Source organism: Petaurus breviceps, unplaced genomic scaffold (genome assembly GCF_028583685.1).
Source record: "Petaurus breviceps papuanus isolate PSGF00001 unplaced genomic scaffold, PetGlider_PUasm1.0 90750, whole genome shotgun sequence".
Lineage (NCBI taxonomy): Eukaryota > Metazoa > Chordata > Mammalia > Diprotodontia > Petauridae > Petaurus > Petaurus breviceps.
Window position 1 is genome coordinate 5,836,580 of NW_027187335.1, and position 6,475 is coordinate 5,843,054.

A 6,475-nucleotide genomic window follows, 5' to 3' on the forward strand; every position below is an offset into this window, starting at 1 on the left:
TGGCACAATCAAACAGCCTTTGTTTTATGACTTAAAATGAAGAGAAATTCACCACCAGCAGAAGTAGCCAAATCTCATTTTAGAGTGAATTTGACCTATTTCATTCATCCATGTGTTTTGTACTTACAGAATACAAAACCTTAATTTATTCTAGTGCTGTCCCCTAACCACCAGACCTATGGTAAATATATATATATATATGTATGAAATATTAAAAATATATATGTATATTTATATATATACACATACACACAGACACTTAACATTTTCATTCTACTGGGTAAAATAGTAAATAGACAGCAAATTCAAAAGTATTTTAGTGGTAGAGAGAGCACTATCTCCTGAATGTGTGCATACATGCATGTATTCATACATATACACACATGAATATATGTATATATACATGCATATACAGATACATTGTTTTTTTTCTCTTTTTAAATTATTTTAAATTTTTTAATGCTTTATTAAATTCATTCGTCATTCTTTTCTGCCAGATTTTGAGTTACAAATTTTCTCCCCATTTTTCCCCTACCCACTGCCCCAAAATAGAAGTCCCACAGGATATCCCCTTCTACAATCTGCTCTCTCCCATATTTTCTCCCATAGCCTGTTTGAATTTTCCAGTGGATCTCTATGCCTCAGTGCCTGTATATCTTATTTCCCAATTACATGAAAGATGGTATTAATTATATATAGATAGATAGTTGATAGATAGATATATACATATATATATATATTTGAATATTTGATTTTAAAACTTTCAATTCCAGATGCATTCCCTTCCTTCCTTGTCACCCACCCTTACTAGGAAGATAAGCAGTTCAGTATAGGTTGCACATGTGTGGCTAATGCAAAACAATAACATAGTAGATATATTGTAAAAGACTGACTATATTTCCCTCCCTCCTATCCCACCTCCCACTTGTTCTAACCTCTACTTTGAACCTGTCCCTTTTCAAAAGTGGGTGCTTCCAACTTCCTGCCCCCCCAGCCTGCCCTCACTTCCATCATCCCCCCTCTCATCCCCTTCCCCCGCTACTCTCCTGGACGGTGAGATATCCTATTTAGTGTGTATTTCATTCCCTCCTGTAGCCAAATTCAATGGGAATAAGCTTGACCCATTCCCTTTTGCCTTCCTATTCTTCCACTCCATTGTAACCATTTTCCCTCGCCTCTTCTGTATGAGATAGTTTACCCCAATCTGTCTCTCCCCATCTCCTCTCATTATATTCCTTTCACCTTTTAATTTCATCTTTTAAGTATCATCCCTTCCTATTAAATTGGTCCTGTGCCCTCTATCTACGGATACCTGTAAACATATATACACACATTACCACATGTATTCCTATGCCCATATACCCTCATATACATATATATATATATGTATATATGTATGTATTTCTAATCGCGTCAACTACTGAGAAAAGTTTCATAAGTTAGAATTATTGTTTTTCCATGTAGAAATGTTAATAGTTCAACTTTGATAAGTCCCTTATGATTTCTCTTCCCTGTTTACCTTCTCATGCTTCATGTATCTAAATGTCAAATTTTCTATTCAACTCTGGTTTTTACAGCAAGAATTCCTTAAAGTCCTGTATTCCACTGAATGACCATATTTTCCCCTGAAACATGATACTCAGTTATGCTGGGTAGGTGACTCTTGGTTTTAATCCCAGCTCCTTTGCCTTCCAGAATATCACATCCCAAGCCCTTTGATCCCTCAGTGGAGAAGCTGCCAGATCCTAGGTTATCCTGATTATGTTTCCACAATATTCAAATTGTTTCTTCCTGGATGCTTGTAATATTCTCTCCTTAATCTGGGAATTCTGGAAACTGGCTATAATATTCCTAGGAGTTTTCTTTTTGGGATCTTTTTCAGGAGGTGATCGGTGGATTTTTTCAACCTCTATTTTGCCCTCTGGTACTAAAACAGGGCAGTTTTATTTGAGAATTTCCTGACGAATGATTTCTAGGTTCTTACTTTGGTCATGGCTTTCAGGTAGTCCAATAATTTTTAAATTATCTCTCCTGGATCTGTTTTCCAGGTCAGTGGTTTTTCCAATGAGATATTTCACATTGCCTTCTATTCTTTCATTTGTTTGGATCTGTTTAACAGCACCTTGGTTTTTCATAAAGTCATTAGCTTCCATTTGATCCATTCTAATTCTGAAGCAATGATTCTCCTCAGTGAGCTTTTGAGATTCTTTTTCCATCTGGTAAATTCAGCTTTTTAAGGCATTCTTCTCCTCATTGCCTTTTTGAGCCTCTTTTGCCATTTGAGTCAGTCTGTTTTTAAGGTATTATTTTCCTCAGTCAGGCTGTTGACTGTCATTTCATAATTTTCTTGCATTGTTCTCATTTCTCTTCCCAATTTTTCCTCCACTTCTCTTATCTGCTTCTTAAGGTCCTCTTAAGAGGACCAGCTTGTATTTACCTTTGAAGCTTTTGGTGCAGGAGTTCTGACTTCACTGTTTTCCTCCAGTTCTTGGCCTTGCTCCTTTTTGTCCCCAAAATAGGAGTCTAATGTTGTAATCTTGTCTGCTTTGTTTCCTTTGCCTGGTCATGTTGCCCCTCAGTCACTTGACTTGGCTTTTTGCCACAGTAGGACTCTGTCACCAGACAGGGGAGCTTTCATCCCAAACCCTGGGGTTTTCTCAGCTTCTGGAGGTATTAGATAGGTCCCCTCTCTGAGGTCTCCACATGCTCTGGCAAGCTGGACACACACCCCATGACCTCCACCCTAGATTGCAATCCAGATTGAAGCAGGTTAAAGCAAGAGCTGTTACCCCTCAGACTGGTGCTTTGTCCCCTTAAACTCTGCAGGCCAGGAGCTGAAGCTGCCACATGGCGCTGGCTGTCTGTGCTGGTGTCTCAGTGCCTTCTCAAACCAGGGGACAAAAGCCACTCACTCCCACTTACTGGTCCCAAAGTCCAGACTGCATTGACCTCTCACTTTGTCCTTTGCATCTACGTGTTGATAAATCTGGAAACGGCCAAAGCTGCTGCTGATCTGGAGTCCCTCTGGCCAGTGGCTGGTCAGGCCTGCCCTGGGGCTTATGCTTCAGAGTGGTACTGGGCTTGGCTCCCAGAGTGCTGCGCTGGATTCCTGCAGCCTGCTGGGCTGTCCTCAGTGGGAGGTTAGTTTCTCTGTGTCATTTTGTGGGTTCTGCAGGTCCAAAGTTTGTTTAGAGTTCCCTTTTTACATGGATTGGGGAAGGTAGAAGCCAGAGCCGGGGGAAGGTCATGTTTCTACTCTGCCATCTTGGCTCCACCCCTATACTCCAGATACATTGTTATGGTATAGATGTATATTGTGTATTTGTATGCATGGGTATATATTTTTATATGTATGGATATAGAATGTGTTCTTTGTGTCTTTCTTACATGACATATATTAGGATAAAAAAAAATTATACACCTTTTTTCTGTACTTCATGAGATGTTAACTTATTTGAAATGGAGAGTGAGGTGGTATATAATCTCTCTCTTCCTGAATATTGATATTTGTGCTCATTTCTGTCTTCAATATAATCCTGAAAACTAGATCAATCCTGAACTTATTATTAAGGTCTCCCCTTCATACTTTGTCTACCAAATGTTGCTGAAAATAGAGGTCATTGCATATGGTTCTAATAGATCAAACAGGCTTTCAGTTCATCATTGTAGATTAGTGACTAGGGATGGTGCCCAAAAAGAGGCTTTTCAAGCAGCTAAAGTAGGGGATGATTCTAAATTAATTCTAAATTAAATGAGCTTCAGCCAGTCATTTTCAAAGGTTGTTCCATTGGTACTCCACAGCATATTCATTATTCTTGGAAACAAAAAATAATATCGGTGTGCCCCTCTTTTGAAGGTAATGGAAGGGTGACCCTGAGGAGTTGGGTACCCAGTGAATTTTTATAAATCAAGTCCTATTTCCTATTGATCTGGAAATTATTTATGGTATGATTTCAAAGCTGCATTACTTTTCCCCTCAAATTAATCTTCCCCGGTAGATGTTCATAACACTTTGATTCAGACACTGAGTAGACAGGCACTTTTCAGCAGAAACTCAGGTAGATACATTTAACCCAATTTGCTAATCCATTCAAGATTGTCCATTTGAGAATAATAAACCAAAAAATAACTAAACTTTATATAGTGTTTTAAGATTTAAAAAGTGGTTGGCAAATATTATTTCATTTTATCCTCATGACAATCAAGTCAGGTAGGTGCTATTATTATTCCCACTCAATAGATGAGGAAACTGAGGTAATGGTTAAGCAATTTGCCCAGGGTCACACAGCCATCTGAGACTGGATTAGAACTCAGGTGTTCCAGACTTCAGATGCAAGATTCTATTCACTATGACACCTAGCTGTCTCCAGAGATTTTTGCTTGTTTGTTTTAAGATTGGGTCTTCCTATCTCACTCAGGATAGAGGTTCAGTGATTGTTAATAGGCCTAATCTCACTGTTTACCATCACATGAGCTTTAATCTGCTCCTTGCTTTCTTGAGTTAGTTTTCCCTTTCTTAAGCAACCTCATGATCTCTGTTCCAGAGGTGAGGATTGTGGCTTACTACATTTGTATGGAACTTAGGGTGGATACTGCATCTATTTTAGCCCAACTGCAGCTTAGAATTTCAGCATTTAAGTGATGCACCATTCTCTCCCTCCCTGGCAACAGAGATAATAAACATATAGCACCATGCCTGGTACTCTATGTATATTCTTCCATGCTTTAATCTCTCTATCATGTTCAGCTTATGTACTATCACCATTCTCAAGCCTTTCTTGATAGGCCTTAACTGACAGAGTTCTGTCAACCACCAAAATATTTTGTATTTGCTATTGTGTGTATGTATATGTATGTGTGTGGATATGTATTTATTTTTATATATAATATACACACATACATATGCACAGATATGCACAGATATACATACATATATGTATATGTGTATACACATACATATATGTATATATACACATACGTGCATATACACATATACATATATACTATTTTCCCCAGTAGAATGTAAGTTCTTGAGGGCAGGTATTATTTCATAATTGTCTATGCATCCCTAGCATATGGTGAATGCCTGTCATAAAGCAGGTGTTAAAAATTTTGTATTGCTGAGTTCAATAAAGTATATACCTCTATAACAGAGAGGAATAGAATTATAGAGGGCAGCATGACCTCTAAAAATCAAAGGGTTTCGTGAATCCACTGCTTGACAGAATTATAATTAATTCCATTTTCCAACATGAATTAAATCCAAGGTTCAATATTTCTTTAAAACAACAATATTATAGCATATTCAGTTTTATAGATGATCACAAACCTATTGAGAGATACCAATTATTATTTGTGATTTGCAAAACTTTATTGACAGTCTGGAAACTTAGTTTAGAATTGACATAATTTTCATGCATAAAAGTTAATTACCTCTAAATAAAGCAATCTGATTCTTGAAGTGAGAGCTGTTAATTTTTGCTTTGCAAAGTCTTTTACATAATAGTAAAAATGGCCAACATTTACATAGTACTTTAAGGTTTAAGATTATTACCTCATTTAATTCTCATCACAACCCTTTGAGGTAGTTGTTACTATATCCATTTTATAGTGAACAAAGAAAGGCTAAGAGATTTGCCAGGGATATAGAGTATCCAAGGTAGTATTTGAATTCAGAGCTTTCTGACATTTTTTTTTTTTGTCAAATCTTTATTGGGTAAGTGGGGAAGTTTAGTAGAGTTCAGTTTACTCCTTCTTGGCAGCAGCCTTCCTCATGGCAGCTAGGACATTGCTGAGCTCCTCTCTCTTTCTCTTGGCTCCAATGTGAGTTCCCACCCTTTTTGTGATGTACTTAAGGGCTCGCTCATCCTTGGAGACTTTGAACAATTCCATGGCGCGCCTTTCATAAGCGGCAAATCCACACACCTCCCGGATCATATCTCTCACAAACTCCGTGTGTTTGCTCAAGCGCCCACGGCGGCGGCAGTGTCACAGCTTCGAAACGTTTTTCGTAACTTTGTGGCCCTTGTTGAAGCTCTCGGCCATGGGGTACCAGATAACCATGGCTGCGGCGGTAGCCCCAATGACAGCCACAGCAGAAGGGAGGAGATAGCTTTGAATGAGCTTTCTGACTCTTAAGTCCAACAGTAACCAGTTGGAAACCAAAACCATCTCACTGCTTTTATACCTGTCCTTTCATTATCATTCCTATTACCATCAACATAATTCAGGCTACATAGTTAGACCGTTCAGTGATCCAACTGGTCACTCTATATCATGTTCTTCCTACCATAGAATATTAGAACTAGAAAGGCTCTAATATTCCTCTATTTTACAGATGAGAAAATGGAGTCACACAGTGGCAAAGTATTTGTCCAAAATCATACAGACAAGTCAATGCAGAATCAGGACAATAAATTAGCTCTTCTAAGACCCAGCTCCATGCGCTTTCTTCTTTCACTCCACATAATTGTAT

General features: G+C 38.2%; 1 pseudogene; it reads right to left on the reverse strand.

Moving 5' to 3' along the window:
• Nucleotides 1-5,626: 5,626 nt before the first annotated feature.
• LOC138145771 (large ribosomal subunit protein eL36-like) lies at nucleotides 5,627-6,063 on the reverse strand (annotated as a pseudogene).
• Between the last annotated feature and the right edge of the window lie 412 nt (nucleotides 6,064-6,475).